The 20,160-nt window shown below is 37.7% G+C and overlaps 1 protein-coding gene across 1 annotated transcript in view; it reads left to right on the top strand.

Moving 5' to 3' along the window:
- Positions 1-9,032: 9,032 nt before the first annotated feature.
- SORBS2 (sorbin and SH3 domain containing 2) overlaps positions 9,033-20,160 on the top strand; it is a 231,738-nt gene continuing 220,610 nt past the window's right edge. Inside the window, exon 1 of the mRNA XM_055700755.1 lies at positions 9,033-9,587. The gene's annotated coding sequence lies outside the window, so the exon portion shown is untranslated. The remainder of the gene's footprint in view (positions 9,588-20,160) is intronic.

Here is a 20,160-nt window from a genome sequence, read left to right as displayed (position 1 = left end):
GGTGCTTTTTCTGCCCTAGACAGCTGCTTGCCTTGTGCCTTACGGTATTCACCTGGGACTAATAGTAAGTAGTGGGGTATCATGAACAACTGGAAGCTTGCACAATAATGTTATTCAAACCAATGTGCTATTGCCAATATAAACTCAAATATATTTAATGCTATCGTAATTCCCTAGCAGCCTTCCAAATTGGCTGGTAGACTCTGAAAGCCCTCTTTATTGTGACTTTGTGAAATCCTGGCATATTAGACTAAATAAATGGATGTTGTGTTCTTAAGCTTTTTAAAGGAGATTAAAATCTGTCAACTTTGCTGTCTACAGTGTAGCCTTGCATGGGCCCGCATGTTATACTTGAATGTGCTAGTGAGAATCACTCAGATTGGAAAAAATTACAGTCCCCTGGGGATGTGAGCACCTCTTAGGTTTTCATTCTTTAATCTCAAACTTGTACTTTTTATTTATTCATTGAAGTAGCGGCTGTTTTTTTGACACTTTTCATTTTGACACATAGGATACCAGCACAGACCTCTACTCAAGGCATTGCATTCCAGTAGTGTTGAAATCTGGCTGCCATGTATATTGTGTACTTTGAGGCTGGGTCCTATGAATAATTTCCAGAAACGCTATATTTAGGAGTAGGATTCTAGTTCCAACAGCTATTTAACTTTTTGAATGATGAGTGCTATGAAAATAACTGAGAATTATTTAGAAGAGCTTGCCATTTAAGAGCTACACAACTCAGTATTTAGTAGCCTAAGGGTATGGGGGAAAAAGCTTGTTTGTGGAACTGACATTGCAAGACAAGGCTACAGCAGAGAGAGGAAGCAGCTAATTCTTCACTATAAATGCAATGCAAATAAATCTGTCTATGCTTTTTCTTGAAGCCCAACTACTGCTTTCCAACCTAGCTCTGGTAATGTTCCAAGTCTGCAAGCAGGGCTAGTTCCTATGCAGAATTGAATCTGCTGTAGGACTGATGCTTCAGATAGCAGCAGTATGTTGGTGCCACTAGCTTTTAGCCTGTTAACACACTAGTTGGTATTTTTCAAGTGCCCTTCAAGTAGTGTGTAACATTTTTAATGGAAAACAGTGTTGAGCCCACAAAAATAATGGAATGGGGAAAAAAATACCTCATTTTTACTCTGTTAAATATTCATAACATTTACTTGATCAATGCTTCTTTCAACTCAGCAACTTGCAAACTTACAATAAATCTTGCTTTAACTGGAAGCAATTATTTTTTTAACAGCCAAAGCTGCTAGAATCATATGACACTTGACACTCTTGGTTTATACCTTAAAAATGAGTGTCTAGTTTTATGGCCACACTGAAAATATGAACCAAAGTGCACTGTAAAGGTGATACAAAGACTTCACCCCAGTTATTAACTTGACCTATTTGGTGAAGGGAGATAGCTGATCTTAGTTTTTAATGTTGAGATTTTGATTTAATAATGCAAGAATATTTAATTGTGGTACATGGTCTTCCTTGTTTCTGCTATGTGTTTGTTGTGACTTGAGAGATATTTCCTGTGGGCTTTTAGGATTTGTTACGATTATAGGCTTCTCTTCTTTATGCTGTCCTCCAAGCTATTGTTCAGGAGAAAAACCTACCTTTCAGTGGAACCTTGTAGATTCCCTTTTACAAGGTGAATTTAAGAAAAGATACTGTTCTTGTTTAAGGGGACTTCATGAGGATGACTGGCATAGCTTGTCAGAAGTAACTTAGCAGTCACATTAGTTTCCCCTGCAGACAGCTATGTATCTCTCATGCCTAGAGAATACCTGTGCAAAAACTTAAATCGTATGTGAAACTGCTTGAAAAACACCTTAAACTAGAATAATGACAAAGTAGCAGTGTTCTGAGATTAATATACTAGCTCTTTCTATGTTGAAGCTTAAGGTACGGATTTTATAGTTTTCTTCTTTTATCTTTATGTTTGATCTCTCTAACGAACCTGAGTTTAACTTTTTTTTTCTGGTTTGATATATCTTGATATTATCAGAGCTATGCATTTTAATTTCACTTAATGTACTTTGGCGTTATCTGTTTTATCACTGGAGAAGATTATGCACTGCAGTTTTCTCTACTGAATAGAAAAGAAAGTGTGTATGTAATCTACCAAACACAGATTTAGAATGCCAATTCAAATCCCCTTCCCTCTGAGTGCTGATTGAATTTAGCCTTAGTGAATTGTATTGCTCATGGATTTGAGTTCAATTGCCTTTACTCCTGTGGGATGACTGGAATGTGCCCAGCTATTGTCAGTGCCCCACAATTGGGCAAATGTAGCCAAAATTTTAAATAGATGATGGTTGACCTAACACATCTTTGTTATACATAAATGTATAAGGAAAACTTCAATTATGTAGATTTCTTTAAAAGGTTGAATGTAACTTGTAGTTGAATAAAATGCTTTATTTAAACTTAAAAAGGGAAGAAAGTATACAAATTGATCTCTGGCCACTTTGCATTTTCCAGTACAGCATGTGTAGTAAAAATGTTGAAGTTATTTGTAAATTGTACATTAAAAATAGAAGAATAGGTGTTGGGCCATTTACTTTCAAAAATGGAGATGTTGAAGAATTTCAGAGAGCCTCAGTTTCACATTCAAATCTGATATTTACAAGCACAGAACTTTAGATATTAGGTGCTCCCACTGGATTAAATTGTCCATGTACCTTTCACCTTGATCTTGGGAATCCTTGAAAGTCATTTCAGAGCTGGCTGCCAAACAGGATTTTTTGGAGTATAGTTGTCTAAATTCAGAAAAGTGATTCTGGGAGCCAGAGCTCAGCTGTTACTTGATCTTCAGTTAACCTTGGAAACTGGGATTTGTTAGTCTGGGGATTATAAAGTGGAGGGGGAAAAGGTTAAAGCAGGATATTATATGGCTTCTGTACATACTGAGAAAGCATTGTAGCTTTGGCAAGGCTCAGAATGTTAACACCAATGCACACAAAATCTCAAACTGGGTTCATTGAACACTACTACCTGGTTGAATTTCTAAACATCCAGTTGTCTTACATAAGGAATAATGCGTAGAGATGACTGAAAGGTAGCCTGGTACTGAGAATTTACATAGTGTGTATGGTTGGAGCTTTTTCTCCCTCTTATGTGAGGAGGGTCTTAACCATGTTTCCCACTTAATTTGTGATCCCATGCTCCAGCAGGCTATAAACTGTTTTGTCTGCTTCTTGAGAACTCTTTACTGAAAAATGTTTCACAGGCAGGAAGCAGGGTATCAGTACAGGAGTGGAGGCCTGAGTCCTGCCTGGTTCCTGCTCCACTTCATGTGTACCTCATCCAAAGGCTACCCTAGATGTTTTTATGATAGCTACTGTGGTAGGAAGGAACCCTTAAAAGATGTGCTAATAACTTGTTGCATGTGTATGAAGAAGATAATATTAACTGAAGTGTCAGTGACACTTAGGTGCCCAAAAGCAGTGCGTTTGCAAGCACTGAAGGGCTTGGGGGCTTTTTGGGTGTGGTTTAGAGGAACTTCTGAGAAGTTTATACCAGAATACTTAAGGTTTTTAGTGGCAGAATTATCATTCTCTCTAAATGGATACAATATGACGATTTATAATATGCTGATATATAGTGCTCCTTAGTGAGCATTTACTATGTACTGCAACACCAGGAGAATGATCATCTTTATTGTTAAAAGATCAGTATGAATGTTCACATCAGGAAACACATTCTGGTTGTTCCTCTCAAAAACAACTGAGACTTGTAGATACATGTGATGTGCATGCCATTAGTTACATTGCATTGGTAATTTTATTTAGTCTAATAAAATCTAAAATAGATGCAAGAATGCTATTCTTGTTGAAGTGATGCCATACATAATACCCTTCTAAGATGGATTAGGTAACCTTATTTAACTCTATCCTCTAGAGGTCTTTAACAACCTTAACATATCTGTGATTCCTGTCTGTTTTAATTTAAGGCTGGTTATGCTAACATGCCTTAAAACTGGAAACCACCTGACCATTCAGTATTCTTTTAAGCAGATACAGCTTATAGTATTTTCAGAATATAAACACAAAGCTTGCTATTGTGAAGCAATTCATTTTATTAGGCTTGTTCTTGTTTAGTCTGCATGTAAACTTGGAAAGCTCTTAACCTTTTTTGAGAAGCTTTTCTTGTTTTGGAATTTACCCTCCCCCAAACCAGCTCTTGCTAACCTGCTCCTGTTTTTGTAACTGCTAGTTTTCCGAATGTGTCCCCCCTGGGAAATAACTGAGCTCAGCTGAAGGGTGAGCTGGGAGCAGTGAGCTCAGCAGCCATCCTGTCAGCCTTGCAAGGAGGTAGTTTGATGCTTCCCAACAGGTAACAGATTTGGTTATGTTTCTTCATCGTGCATGAATGCAACACACATGTTGTAAATGCCTTATGTGGTAGTAAAGGCTATGATGCAGATCACAGAAGAAAGGGCAACACTGGAGGATTACAGGCATATGCTGTATTATAACGCTATACAGTGTCTGCCAAGCAGACTGCAACGTTTCTGTGCTGGAGTGCTCTCATTTCAAGGTATTGATATTTTTATTATAGTTGAATGCTTCATTCAAAGGAGAAGAATTACAGGGATTGCCATAGTGTTGATGCATTAGTTAAATGATGTATTTCAAGGACGCACTTCTGTTATGTGAACTATCAGTTTGTTAAATAGCTGAATTATGTATTGCTAGCTGTTCTCCATCATTTGTTTTACCTCTTGAGTTTTAAAATAAGGCTGGAAGAGCTGGCTAATCACAGAAGGCTCTTGTTTCTGTTGCTTCTATAACTTGGTTTTGTGCGTTGCTGTAAGACAAGTGGCACTTATTTAAATGTGTAAGCAGAATCAGAGAGAAACTGCTGCTGGTGGGAAAATGCGTATCTTATTGCTGCTCTACATGAGTGTATTTAAGGAATGGTGAAAGGGGGACTGCAAACTGGAGACTAATGGCTGAGTTGAATCATCATGATTATGCAGTGGATTAGAGTAATGCAAATGGAAGTTCTGTGGAAGTGAACTGCATTAAATGTGCACAATGGTAACACTGAGTAAGGGCATGAGGACTGTCATAGTATTGTTGTTAAGAGTTATAATGAGCAAGCAGGTATTAGCACATTGAATACTTTTGTTCATTCCAGGACAATTTAAAAGACAGTTCAATGAGCTGAACCTAAAGGTCCACTGAAAAATTTACTTGACCAGGAGCTCTGCAGGGTGGTTTTTTTCTCAGTGAATATCATCTTTTGTCTTCTGTCTGTAGCATCTATTTATCAGCAGACATAAGTGTAGTTTGCTTGAGTAAATACAGTTCCTTTAAACTGAGGCTCACGTTTCTTGTTCTGATAGTTTTGGTTTTGTTGTACTGGAAAGCAATAACAATTGTATTTAATGTACATGTTCATAAATAAAACATGATACGTGGTCAGTTATGTTGAGCCAGTCCACATGTGCCACAGCATGGGGTTGTGAGTAGTGAACATTAAGTGTAATACAGAAACTGATGGCATGTTCTGAAATGATAGGGACAAATCAGTGTTCTGATCTTTGCTAACTTGCTATAATTTCAGCTTCTAAGCTCATCTAACTTTGTATCCTGATATGCAGGAATAAATCGGTCAACCGCTTGCATCCATAATACTCTATAAACTTTTAACTATTCCATATTCTTGCCACAGCACTGGCATCTCTGAAGTTAAGTGGATGCAGGTTATACCTTGTGTTATTTGTCAAAACACCTTTTATATCAGAAGCTCAGCAATCGCTATGATGGATTTCCAGTTGCAGATGCCATACCCTCTTTTAAAGGCTTCCAAACAAACTATTCTCTCTAAAATAGCCATGCAGTCCACAAATAATGTGTTCTCAGCTGAACTGTTAAACACAGGCAATTCCATTTATTTCTCAGCCAGTGGTCTGATCACACCTTTTTTTTATGTTGCTTTACTTTTGCTACCTGTCCATTTTTTTGTGTTTTGTACATATCTTTATTTGTGGATTCTCTACAGGAAAAAAAATGTTAACTTCTCATGATGATAATAAAGGTAGGAAGAGTTAGTTATTTTATAACCTGTCTATCTCTAGTATCTAAGAATTAGGTTATCAAATTGAGTTAGTGAAACCTAAATGTTCAAGTCTTTCGCTTCAGATATCTGTAATTGTAAAAAAAAAAAAAAAGTCTCAATGTTTTTCGAGCTGTCCTATAACAATTTTGAGTATTTCAATTTCCCCAATATATGAAAACAAAATATTAGAGGCACTCAGATAGCAAAAGGATTGGACAACTACCTTTAGCTTTTTTTCTTTTTTGTACCAAGTTAAGATAAGTTATCAGTGATTTACAGTTCAGAAAAGCAGTGCTTGCAGGGAATTTCTTGAGGTTTAGTAACTTTGAACTGCATATTTATGTGAAAGAAAAGCATTTTCTTTAAATAAATCCTTGATACTTTTCTTCTTAGGCAAATGTTCAACTTATTTCTAAGAACCAACTGCCTTTGGCACTGTGCGTAATGGAGAACCTGATCTTAAATAAACAGTAAGCAAAGCTATGCATGAGCCTGAAAACTGATTCCCCAGGGTGGATGTGGTAAAGACGAAGATGAGTTCTTTAGAAGAACAAAGGGGAGAAAATATATGGAAGTACCAATACTATTTAGAAAAGTCAATGCGCTTAATTTTGTAATTATATTTCTCTTCAAATGTTTTCCCTGGCAAAGGTACAAGATTCATGGGAGGTTCCTTCCAGGAAAGTTCAGAAGACTGATAGATTGTAGGTAAGCTTAGGCACAGAGCTTGGCATCTCTTTCTCTCCTTGTTAACGAAGGAGACTTTATAAAAATAGCGATTGTTTTGTAGCCCTCTTATGGATATGCCTTTCTAGATAGAACTTCTTCAGTTCATAAGGTGTTCCTATATGGTTGGAAGTCCACAAAGTACTTTTGTGGGTGATCATCTTGGCTAATTTTTTTTGAACCTGCCCAACCTGCCCCTCAGAGTAAGAATGAAAAATCTTCATTAGTCAACCACCTCTTTTCGTTCTAGTGAGCTTCGTTAAGCTACTTGGGTTTTTTTGCCTGTGTTCCTTCAGGCACTTCTTTCTGGAACAAGGCCAGTAGCATCCTGGCTTGCATCTAAAACTGCGTGACCAGTAGTGTGAAGGAAGTAATTGCCCCCCTGTACTTGGCACTGGTGACGTAGCACCTTGAATGCTGTGTTCAGATTTGGGCCCCTCACTACAAGAAGGATGTAGAGGTGCTGGACTGAGTCCAGAGGAGGGCAACAAAGCTGGTGAAGGGTCTGGAGCACAAGTCTTATGAGGAGTGGCTGAGGGAACCTGGGTTGTTTAGCTTGGAGAGGAGACTCAAGGGGGCATCCTATTGCACGCTACAGCTACCTGACAGGAGGCTGTAGGCAGGTGGGGGTCAGTCTCTCCTCTCGGATAACAAGCAACAGGACAAGTGGAAATGGCCTCAAGTTATGCCATGGAGGTTTAGGTTGATTATTAGGAAAAATTTCTTCACTGGAAGTGTGGTCAAGCATTGGACCAGTCTGCCCAGTGAAATGGTAGAACTACCATCCCTGGAAGTGTTTAAAAAAAATATGTGTAGGAGTGGTGTTTAGGGACTCGGTTTAGTGATGGACTTGGCAGTCCTCGGTTAACGGTTGGACTTGATGAGGTCTTTTCTGACCTAAATGATTCTATGATTCTAGGTCTGTAAAGAAATAATGGGCCGGATTTTTTGTTTATTTTTACTTTCTTCTTCCCATCTCTGGCAGTTCACAAGGATCACTTCCTTGGGATAACTTTATGTATTTAGCTTTCATCTATCTCCTATGGCATATGCTGTAAAGTGACTATTGCCTTACAAAGTACCTGTTTTCTGAAACGAGTCTCCCACATAAACACAAGCTGCTAATTGGGGATTTTATTTTTTTTTTAGACGTCTGGCATAGCAAGACTTTATCTTTCTCTGGATTTAAAATGCCATTTTACCTTTAAACGTAATGCTATGGACATTCTTGTTATGCTCTGTGCTTATGCTGACTATGCATATACATTATAAAAGATTCTGCAGAAATAACTTAAACTGAGGCATACCTACTCATTTCAGAGAGGGGAGTAAATTTCCTAAAATTCTGGTTCTGTTCAAAGATGGCTAAAATTAATCCTTTTCTGGGCATAAAATGCAACTCTTCTCACAGTTGGCTGCTTCTGGGCAGCTTTCTTCTCAGTGTGCTGGTTGCTTTAGATTGATTTGATAGGTTGGGTTTTTTTCTAGTTTGTGTCTTTTATTGGATTATAAATGCCTTAAATGGGTTCCCAGACTTCATTGCTGAAGCTGAATCCCCAGACATAATGGACATGCAAGTTCTATGTTGAGGTGCTGCATCCTATGAGAGAATTCATCCAAAGCTTGTATCTACAGAAGTGTAAGTTAAGCTACAAATAAATTTCAAATGTTCACTTCCTTGGTGTGCCTAAATCTGGATATAGAAGGGGCTGTCAGGTTAGAATAGCTTGCTTTTTCAATAAAGATTATTTCTTTTGTGCTTGAGAAATTGGGTGAGGTACTTCAGGTGGTCCAACTCGGCACCTTGATAATGAGATTGATGATTCAGTAGCTTAGTTCCGTTACTAAACTTGTAAATACAGGTCATTACTATATGTGCCCACATTAATGTTTACACTTAGATTTTAGACTCATCTAAAGTCCCAGTCCTGGAAATGGCATTACTCCAAGGTATATTTCAGGCCAGCAACCTTTGGCTTATTCAGGAAACTGGTAGGTGGGATACCATGGGAGGAGGTAACTCTGAAGTCCAAAAGCAGTGGAAAAAGCTGACAACTTAAGGCATGTGTAAGTGCAGGAACAGGCTGTCCTGATGATCAGGAAAGCACACGTACTGGGAGACTGGTTTGGCTAAACAGGAACTTATAAAAAATGCCAGTGCAAAAAGTATACTGGAGGAAGTAGGAGGGACATACTGCTGGGGAGGAATTTGGAAATACTGACCATGTAAGCATGTTGTTGAGAAAGCCATAGCTCAACTGGAATTGAGACTTGAAAGGGGAAACAAGAAAGGCTGCAGCTGCGTTAGTAGGCTGAACATGGGAAATGCAACTGCTGCCGAGGGGTGTGCATCATTGAGTGACAGTACACATGGATAAGGCTGAAGTACTTGCTACTTAGGTTTTACTAACAAGGACTCCCAGGCCTCTCAGTGAAAGGTTTGAAGGAGAAGAGCTACCAGCAGTAATTGGATGAGAGTTGTCAGGGATTTCTTCTGGAATTCAAAACAGAGGTTTTGGTGGGCTGTATGTAAGCTCGCTGAGAAAACTCTGTGCTGTCCTTTCAAGGCTGCTGTCTTTGGTCTTTGAAAACTTAGGGAGATCAGAAGTTCCTGATAACTAGAGAAGGGAAAATCTTGTATTCCCTCTCTAAAAAAGGCACGAGGGTTTAATCCTGTGAAGTACAGACTGATCAACTTGACTTTGATCCCTGAGAATATCATGGAATAAGTCCTCTTTGAGCACATGAGCACATGAAGGCAGTGATTTGGAAGAGGCAGCATGAATTTATCACGGGTAAGTCTTGCCTGACTAAACTTGATTGTCTTCTGGGATGATGTGACCATGTTATGGATAGTGCGGGTGAAAGTAATTTACCTTCACTGCAAGGGCTTTGTATACGGTCTCACATAGTATGTAAGCTCACATCCAAGTTAGGATAGTGTTATCTAGATGGGTAAACATCTAGAATGCGTTAAAAAAAAATAAATGAAACAAAATTGCATGACTGGGCTCAAAGGGTGGTGATTTATGTGTCATGTTCTTACCGGAGCCTGACAACAAGTGGTGTCTCATTTCGGAAATGTGCAGGTGGGAAAGAGTTTGTGTTTTGGTTTGTGTCAGTATTTCAGTGCAAGGTGGCTTTCTTTGGGTTTTCACATTAAAATAAATTGAATACTACAATTAAAAAAACCACCAAAAATAGTTGAAGTTCCTGCAAAACAGAATATCTAACTATTTTCCAGTTTCGGTGCAGTCTTAAACTGAACTTTGTCATTTTTAAAGATTTGTGTGTAAGCTACTAATTTTCTTGCTAATAACAACATCTTTTGAATGGAACTAAGCAAATGCATCTGTATCTGTCTTTGATAATTTGTGTTAATTTCTCATTTGTCTAGTCCCTACCCTTCCTCTTTAGTATGGTCATGCCTTTTTGTCTTTAATGGAGGGCATGATGAATTAATTGTGTCAGTAGTAGCATAGGAATGCATTTAAAAGGCACAAATATTCTGTCATGAATGTATATTTAGTTAAATGGGATAAGGGAGCACAAAAGGGGCCTGCTTTTCCTATAGATCTACAAGAAGATAAAGAACCATAGTACTCCAGTTGTGGAGTGAGGGACAGGAGGTGTGGGAACATCTTTATTAAAACCTTATTAAGAAACTCCATTAGAAGAAGGTTAAGGCATCCGTTTCTGTTTCATCTGTAAAGTAAATAAAACCAACAATGTTTTCTTTATAGCTCTAGTGAGTAACAGTACAAATTTTAAGATCTCGCTGTTAATGGTACATAAAAAAAAATAATTTATAGAGAGGCTTTGGCTATGTTTCCATTAACAAGTAATGCAGCTAGACAAAATGGATATGTAGCATAAAATACATGACACCATAGACCTGTTATCCACACCGTGCTTCACAGGATTGTGCTAGAACTGGACCGAACTCTGTCGTGAAAGGTGTGCAGCACTCTAGTGACCCTGCACCTAGTCCAATGTAGTGTGTCATAGGATTAATGGCATCAGTGCCCCATGAATATGTTTAAAAATCAGTTTCCTTAGCAATTGTTACATTCTTTATTTCCCTACTTAAAAATTTGTGAAAATTGGATTACTTTTAGAGCTGAAACTTGTATTCGGTAGTACACTTGCATCTTTCTCTTCAAAAGTATTCCTTGTCTTGTGGTAAATTAGCAATTTATATCTTTGCATAATAAACTGAAGAAACTGTCTTTTCAGTAAAAAAATAAACCAAGATGGTCTATCTACCCAGCAAATGGTGTCATTGATGTTCTTGAGGGATACTTACAAATATTAGCTTATAAACAGATAAAATTCATACTTCAGAGCATATCACACACTAGGTAATCATAGCTTCAGTAAGAAGTTAAGCTTTTTGGATTTCTATATGTTTTCTTTCTTGTGTAGACCCTCAAATTGGTTATTACTTGTATCTCTATTTACACATATAACCTGATGTATCAGAGATTAAAGATAGTTTGTAATGTCAATTGCTTAAAATTAATAAATAGGATATTAGCTAAAAAGAAATACTGGCAAATCTTTCTGTAACCAAATTAAAACTATCTAATTGGTGATCTCAGTTATTTGTGTTAGCTATATTATTTGAGAGGAGATAATAGATGGTGTATTGAAATAAGTAAACAAAATAACTACTTTATCTGGTATTGCTTCATATTTACTGGAATTTAGCTGTTTGAGTAGCCAGCTATCAGATATAGTGTTTCTATTAAATGCCTTGCTTGAAAAACACAGTCTTTAAGTAATTAGTACTATTACTAGTAAGGAGAAAGGATAGTGTCAGGAGGGGAAGATTAACCTTTAGAGAAGTGAAGGATCAATTGACATAATCACAAATGCCTCAAGGTTATCATATAAATACATTATCTCAGTTCAGACAAAGCCAAATTGTTCTAAAATTTTTGTTTTAATTTCTTGTGCTTGTTAGACTTAAAATCGTGTTTTTTGTAGACATGTACACACTTTGTGTATACTTAATTGGATATTGAGCACATGTTCTTTCTGTAGAAATGTGCCTGCTTGTAAGTCTGACTGGTATGGCGTACAGAATGTGCCAAGCTGTTTTTGTATGAAGGTAGTGCTTACAACTGTGTGATAAAAGCTTAAAAAATGGGCTCTGTGTTTCATGGCAACAGACATGGGGAAGCAGGGGTTTGTAGCTCTTGCCAGAAAGTCTGTGAAACACACCAAATACTGCACAAAAGTGTGTGAACGGTATTTATATAGACCTAGAGTTCTAGTGCTTCAGGGAGTCCTTTCATAAAATCCTGCTTGCATTTGACACTTTGTAGCGACTTTGTAGTGCTCTAAGTGCCAAAACAGCATTTAGATATCAAGGAATTAATCCTCAAGATTAGTTTATGGAATAACTATTAGGAATAATGTATAAATATTAATATCACTATCCACTGTACAGGTGAAAACTTAGATGCATCATGAAGATTTAGACATAATAATCTGGAATCTAGAAGAACAAATCTGCTTTAGTAGTCTATGCAAGTGCTGTGTCCTCCTTGAGATAAAACTATGAGGAAGCTTGCCAGTACTGGTCAGAAAATGATCTGTGTGTCTAGGGATTCTCAAAATATCTCTCAGTTGTTGGATCGCTGTGCTCTGTTGGAGTGGTTAGGTGAAAGTGTATTTGGGAGGAGCAGTGAATGAATGGTGTTCTTGATGAATGGTGTAGCAGATCTTTCAGTTTTCCTGCATGAAAGTTGATAAGCTTATCCTGAGCTATAAGTGTTGTGGAGAGTGATTCAAATGCGACATAAGGTGTTGCCGTAACTTGGTGAAAAAGAAAAGCTGCTGCTTCTACTAGATTTCAAGATTTTTGAGGGAGGGAGGTAAGTGTATATTCATTCCTTCAATATACACCTTGGTTCTCTGCAACATGAAAATTCTAACCAGTCTCCACTAAAATGAGTAATATCATTTGAGTTAGCTTAGACTCTTGAAATAACTGAAATGAGTGTTTTACAAAACAGTCGCAATCCTTGCAGTATTACTGAGAAAAGCTAAACCAGACTGAACCTGTACCATATAATTATAATACATTTTATAGTTCATTTGTTGTATGCTGCATATAATCACATCTGTCAAATTAATGGTAAATGCTTTTCTGCAGTATCCTAATAATCGGGTTGTTCACTTTGTATTTCCCCAGAAGATAATTTTTTCCTTATGCTGCGTTCAATAATATACAAATCCTGCTCTGGCAGGGGACTATTACCAGTTGCTGTGAAATACAGGCAGACAAACTTAATAATGTCTTGTCTTCTCAGCCACATTGTTAGATATGCCAACATCATATTGATTCAGTATGGTGTTCATACAGATGCTGAGTTCTATTATATATGTACATATGCATTTTATGTAGTGTGCATTGGCCACGTGCAGGCTGTATACAGGCACTGAAGTTTCAAGTTCTTGCTTTTCCCTAATGTCACCATGCCTTCTAATATAGTGGCTTTTTCCACTATAGAGTGTTTTTTACATTTTTCAGGATAATGCTTGTATGTCTTCAGTGAAGAATTTGGCCAAGACACTAAATCAGAACATAAGGGAAATAGAATGTTATGTACATGTGCACTGATTTATCTAGACTTTGACAACTTTGTTTATAAAACCTCTATAGATAACAATGAACAAATGTATATGAAAGTAATGCTCAGCTTTTCTGATGGAGTAAGGAATGCATGTTAACCAGCTAGCCTAAACTGTCGAAAATCCTGTAGAATCAAGTTGGATGACAGTTTTGGTTAGAATAATGCTGTAGAAGAATAAAGCGCTCAGTTCCACCTCCACCACAGAGTTTTGGACCTAAATGTATTTAGGATTAATACCCCACGAAGGACTTTGTTACTTAGAATAAATACTAGGGTGTTTTGTTTTAATGCCATTACATTTAGTGCTCCGTGGTTAGTCTTACATCACAGTGTATAAGGGAGACTTTGGGACCTTAGAAGTAGGGTCTAAAATCAGAAATACATTGAGCTGTTGCCTGGAACCATTAGTTAATATTTCCTAGGATGATAAGAGGGTATCTTGACCCATGAACTAAGGCATGCCCTGAAAGAGCTGCTCTATGATTGTGAGAACTAAGGGGTGGGGGGGACACCTTTTCTGAAGGCCTGATAGAAAAACTTTTACCTAAAATAAATAACCTTGGCATCCTGCTAATGTGTTAGTGATGTAAACACATCGTAAAAGTCATGTAAAACTGATCAGGGTTTTTTGACCAGTAATGTAAAAATACACAAATGGCTGAAGCTTAAGGGTATCACTGACTAGGAGCACCTATGATGTCCATACTGGATTGTAATGCTTAATATTTTAAAGAGTCCTCAGTAGCTCATTTTTGTGTTGTTTTTTTATTTTTAAGTATTATTTTTAAAACTTGGGTTTTAACATAGCTGTTACTCTTATGTTTTTTATGTCCCCTAAAATTTCACACTTACTGTTTTAAATTAGGGTAGTTGTAACTGCTGTAATTCCCTATGGTTATTTCACTTTAAAAGACCAGGCAGAAATAATATTTTGCAGGCTCCTGTTAAATGAGAGAGGGTGTATTGAAAAGCTGAGGCTGAAGAGAATTTGCTGCTTTCAATGCATTGTGAATTGTTGGATTCAGATTACTTCAAGTAGCTATGTAATATCTTGCAAAAGTGGACTGCTAATGAATACGCAGATTCCAGGACAGAAGTTACTGTGTGCTGAAGTAAACTGATATTCTCCAGCTTCTATGAAACTATTCCCCTAAAAAGACCTGAACTAACATCAGAAATGGTGGGAACTGGCTTGCATTCAGGGTTTTGTTGTGGTCTATTCATATTTTGTGAAAGGGGATGGATTGAGAGAAACTCTTTTATATGCACTGTAATGGTTTACCCAAAAGGTATGAAAACATGAATAAAGATTTATTGAACTGAGATGTTTGAATGAAAATACACATGCTTTTGAGATGGAAGTTAATAAGCATCTTCTAGCCTTATGTTAGCATTCAGGTACACTCTGAGAACTGACCTAGCTTCATACTAGTTAACACAGGACTAGAAGCACTTAAACAGAAGTTATGCTGTACTTTTGCTGGACCAATTAGTTATATTGACACCATCAGACTGATCCAGTCCCTGAATACATGACCTCTGAGAACCAGTTTAATCTGCTTTGGGTATTTCTAATGACATTTTTCTGCACAGGTCTTTTCAATGCAACATTCTTAAGGCATGAAATTATTTTAATAGTGAGAATTCACTTACAGTAATAGAACTACTGTTATGATTCTTTCAAAAAATTAACAGCTGACATTTTGGAGACAAAAGCTGGATGAACAGATAGTCAAATGAGTTTCCATTTGGTGCTGAGGCTTTTATGATAAACTAGTTTGGGTGCTACTGAAACCTGTGGCAAACTAGACTTCTGTCCCTTAACCGTGACGTGTGTCTGAATTAATCTCAAATAAGTGCCTAGCTAGCTTTTACCTGAAAGACAAACTATAACCATTTAAATGCTCTTACACCAGTTTCTTATGTTAACTGTCTGTTGACTTGTCAAAGCCAAAACTTTGTGGGATGGAACAGTTTTTGAGTTGCCCCAATGCTGGAGGTGAAGAGGAAAAAGGAAGCATTAGAAACTTGACACTTCCGAAAGGGAAAAATTACCTTAAATTGAATACTAAGCTTACCAGATTTTTAAAACTAACAGTTTTGAGCAATCATGTTGAACATGAAATTAAAAGCTGTATGAAACACATATTTGGTCTGCATAAACCAATTTTTTCCAAAGTTATCTTTATAAATGTTGTCACCCTAGGACATGAAATACGGCCCCAAAGGGGAAGAATGTGTTACAACACTCAACTGAAATGAGCTTGAAAGCAGTTTTCTCACTTGAACCAGCTTTCTTTAGAACGGAGTCAAGAAGGCTTCTGTCTAGGGTTTGATATATCTTTGGTAGAACATAGCTGTGACCGTGTTCAGTGTGCAAGCATAATTCTTCTGTAGAGTTGACATCCATGCAGGTGTGTATCCCTTCATGGCCATCCAGACACATTAATGGATGTGTCCCCAGTAAAACAGGAGCAGGAAAACCCTAGCTCTACTGTCAGATCTTTGAGATTATTTTTTAAAGGCCTGACTCTGTGCTTTGCTATAGTGTGTTAACCTTATCTGGCTGCCTGATGCCCACCAAGCTGTTCTCTCCTTCTCAGTGGGATGGAGGAGAAAATAAAATGGAAACCTCATGGATTGGGATGAAGACAGGAAGGTCACTCACCAATTAGCATCATGGGCAAAACAGACTTGACTTGGGGAAAACTATTTTTTTTCCCCCAATTGAATACAAAACTAAAAACTTCTTCCCCCTGATGCCCTCTCTGCCCAGGCTCAGCGTCACTCTTCACTCTTTTGCCTCCTGATATAGAACATGGTCTCTCTATGGGCTGTAGTTTGCTTCAGGGCATGTCCACCCGCTGCGGTATGGGGTCCTCCGTGGGCTGCAGTGTGTATTTATGTTCTGACATGGTCTTCCATGAGCTGCAGGGGCATCTCCGCTCACAGTGCCTGGAGCATCTTCTCATTCTTTTTCACAGACCTTGGTGTTTGCAGGATTGTTTCTCTCACACTTATTTCTCTCTCACAGCAATTTTTTCTTTTTCTTAAATATGTTATCACAGAGGTGCTGCCAGTATTGCTGATGGGCTCCACTTTGGCCAGTGGTGTGTCATTTTGGAGCTGGCTGGAATGGGCTGTGTCTGGCATAGAGGCAGCCTTTAGGTCTGGTCACAGAAACCACCCGTGCAGCCCCCTAGCTACCAAAACCTTGCTACATAAACCAAATACATCTGCATTTTTACCCATCTTACATGTAATAAGCTGCTCCACAAAGAAAGTAAGTTAAATGTTGGAAAATAGTTTTCTCACAATACATTTTCTGAAAGGAGTCTAATGATGCCAGACCTTGATTGTACTGACTTTTTTCACAGGTAGCTGTGTAGAAATACAGTTGTATTTGAGCCCACAGAATTTTTCAAAAAGGTGTCCCATAAGTGAAAATACCTCTTTAAGCACAGTCTCTGTGGGGAGTGTTTGGTAGGAACAGCCTATCAGTTACATGTGTAGGTTTCGGAAGCCAATCCAAATGTTTAATAGCTTGACCTAGCTGCTAAGCTATTAATGGAGCTGGATAAGCAAGATATTTTTAGTCTATGGAAATAGCTTCTTTTCAGTCTTTAGATTATAATATTAGATGGTACATAATATTTCTGTGGTTTGGAAAGATGTATAAATACCTAGTGTTTAATCCTGGTCTGTTGAAGTTGTACAGGAAAGCTTAGTTATAGGCAGTAACTTAAGTATTTAGTACAGGCATCCATCCAGACAGGTGAGCCTGGAGTTCTGTCTGTCACTCCACAATTAATATTTATATAATAAGTATTACTTCAGTTTGAGTATCATATTCCTAAGATGTAGAAAATAGGGGTGTGTGTCTACTTTTTAATGAGCCTTTTAAATGTGAAATTCTGCATCTGGTGTTGGGAACACAGATGAGGAGTTGCTTTAGTTAGAGGTTTGCCTGAAAGGCAGGAAGGATTTAAAGGTTTCGTTCAGACTGAAGAGTATGCTGAAATGTAGTTTACGCAGAGCACAGCACGTGGCATCTGAGCAACTGAACTCACTCTGTAATGTGTGGACTGACAACTGGTGATGCCACTATTATTATACAAGAGTAGTGTGAATTAGAGTGGATGAGAAGGTACTTCATACATGACTATGAGCCTATGAAGGTGTTTCTGCGTGTGTTGCTATTGCCACTGTTCCAAGTCTGCTGAACTTAGCTGTCTTCCTGGAACTTAAATGTCTATGCTCTTCAGGAAGTACTGTCTACATGATACACTTCTTAAAAGGTGAGAACTTCCAGAGACCTGTAGATAGCCTGCCTAGTTTGGCACTTGTCTTTGCTATTGTTTGAAAGAACATGGTAGTCTTCAAAGTGAATCTGCTTAAGTTTGGCATTTATTTCTTCAGTAGAATACAAGGAAACTGCAGAAGATGGTAGATACGGCAATCTGTTCCAGAAGCACAGCAGGTTTCAAGACAGTTTTAGCTTAATATGCTACTTAGGATGGGTATCAGGGGGTTAAGGATATCAAATATCCCTTTCTTACATGGGAGTTATGAGATAAGTGAATATTTGAAAGGAATGATGTGGAGATACTAATTTTCAATTATTTACTTCTTGTCTTTAAGATCAAACATTGATCACATCAAACCCAACTATTTTCTTCCTACTTAAAGTGGGAAATAATTTCAGGTTTTACTTGCTGACAATTACTAAAAGTAGTCACTGGAGCTGACTAATAGTCTTTGAGTTTGGAGCATAAGCAGCTTCCAGATACTTGAGGAAGTGAGTAATTTTGTAATGCAAAGAAAGCAATATAAATGATGTTTCACAATACACTTATAAATTAAAATTATTTAGGCAGACAGGTAACTTCACATGTATGTTAAAGGTGTAAGTATAATGCTAAGCGAAGTCTGCTGTCTTAAGCAGACTTCTGTATTTACATGTGATGGATTTGTTTTAATGAATCAGATTTCTCTGCAAGGAAGAAATCTTAAGAATTTTCTTTAGAGACATTAAGGCGTTTTGCTCTTGATGTATCAAGACAATTATTTAGAACTTTGACTCAAGCAATACTTACGTTAAGAAATGTTTATTAGAATTAGGATATTATTGTAGGAAATTTATATTTACTGTGAGACAGGTGTGAGTCATATGCTAGGAGTGTTGATAATTTTGTAATCTGATATGCAACACACCTGGTATGGCTGCTCTGTACCTTTTCTTAGCTTAATTCCAGCAATACTAATTAGCTGCACATTGTAGCAGCCATGCACTTCCTAGTTTCTGAGTAACACCACTTTACTAAGTGCAGTACCACACCTTGGTGTCAAGATACAGCAGACCTCAAACTCTTCTATAGTAAAGTCTTTCAAAGGCTTTTATGTTCAAAAAGGAAGCAGTATCTCTAAAGCTGTTTATCTTCAGAGCACAAGGGAACAGAGCATATGTTGATCTGTTACTGTAAACCTCTACATGATTGCAACTTCATGGGTGTGACCAAGAAAGCTGTGATTATCAGTTAGATCTGTTTTTCAAAATAGTTTGTGCTGAAGTCTAACATGATTAAGATTTTCTTTAAGTATGTTAGGATTTATGAAGGAGTTGATTTAAAAAAACCCAAACAAACCAACCAACCTTCCCCCCCCCAACACCCTGAATGTATTATTTACACTGAGGGTTTTTTCCCATGGGGGGGCATAAAATCTACATAAAACTATACTTTCTACTTTTCTACTTTTCATTTCTACTTCAGGGGTGTGTGTACCTTCATAATTACAGGCAAAAGATGAATTCAGCAGAATCAAAATAAGAATTCTGCAGCACTCCTCTGGGGGAGTGGGCTTGAAAGGAACCTGGGATTTCATGCGACAGTGTCATTGGTGTCATGAGATTTATTTCCCTTGACTGTTCTTGTCTGGAAGGGTTCCTTGATTATGATGATGACCCTTAAAATACACTAATGGGAAAATGTATCTGTTAAAGATAGTGTCTTTTAGTGTCATTAGTAACTTACTCCAGGATCAGGGTTGTGTTGGCTTCTACTATCCATAGTGATGAAAATACAACAGAATCTGTGAAAACAAACAGTGGAAGCCACCTGTATGGCCTTTCATCCTTAGTTAATTTTCATGCAGTGATTTCAATACAAGGTGAATTCCTAGTGGAAATGGAGCAACTTGTTATTTTAACACAAGTTGGCAAGCAGATGGTTGAAAGTTAGTTCCCAAGTTCAGATGTTTCCTAGTTGGAGCCTGCCCCTTTTTCCTAGTGTGAACAAGTCCTACAAGATAGAAGGCTCGGAGAATTGTAGTATTCTAACATGGAAATGTTGTGAAAGCTAGGGAAGGGGGTTTCTTTTCTTCTATAACTTGCACTTTTCAACAAATTAACAGTTTCCTGTCTATCTGACATAGCGAGCAAAGTGGGATCCACAGTCATGAAAGAAACCATATTGTCGATAGTACGTTGCTTCAAGTATTAACTAGCTGATAGGTAGTGCTAAGCAGTTATCCTGTCTTGAATTTTCAAATTTATTATCAACCTCAATCAGTGTTTTCTGTTGGTTGTAATGCTTTCATTACTCTGTTCCATCTTTGCTGTGTCCTCTGTGGCCTTGATTATCCTTGGATGAGCTTAATGCTTATGACCCAGTCTTCCATAGCAATGAGTATGCTTTTTATGTCTGTCAGTTTCCTTTGACCTCAT

The sequence above is a fragment of the Falco cherrug genome, chromosome 1 (assembly GCF_023634085.1).
Source record: "Falco cherrug isolate bFalChe1 chromosome 1, bFalChe1.pri, whole genome shotgun sequence".
NCBI classification, from domain to species: domain Eukaryota; kingdom Metazoa; phylum Chordata; class Aves; order Falconiformes; family Falconidae; genus Falco; species Falco cherrug.
This window is presented reverse-complemented; position numbering and strand designations above follow the sequence as displayed.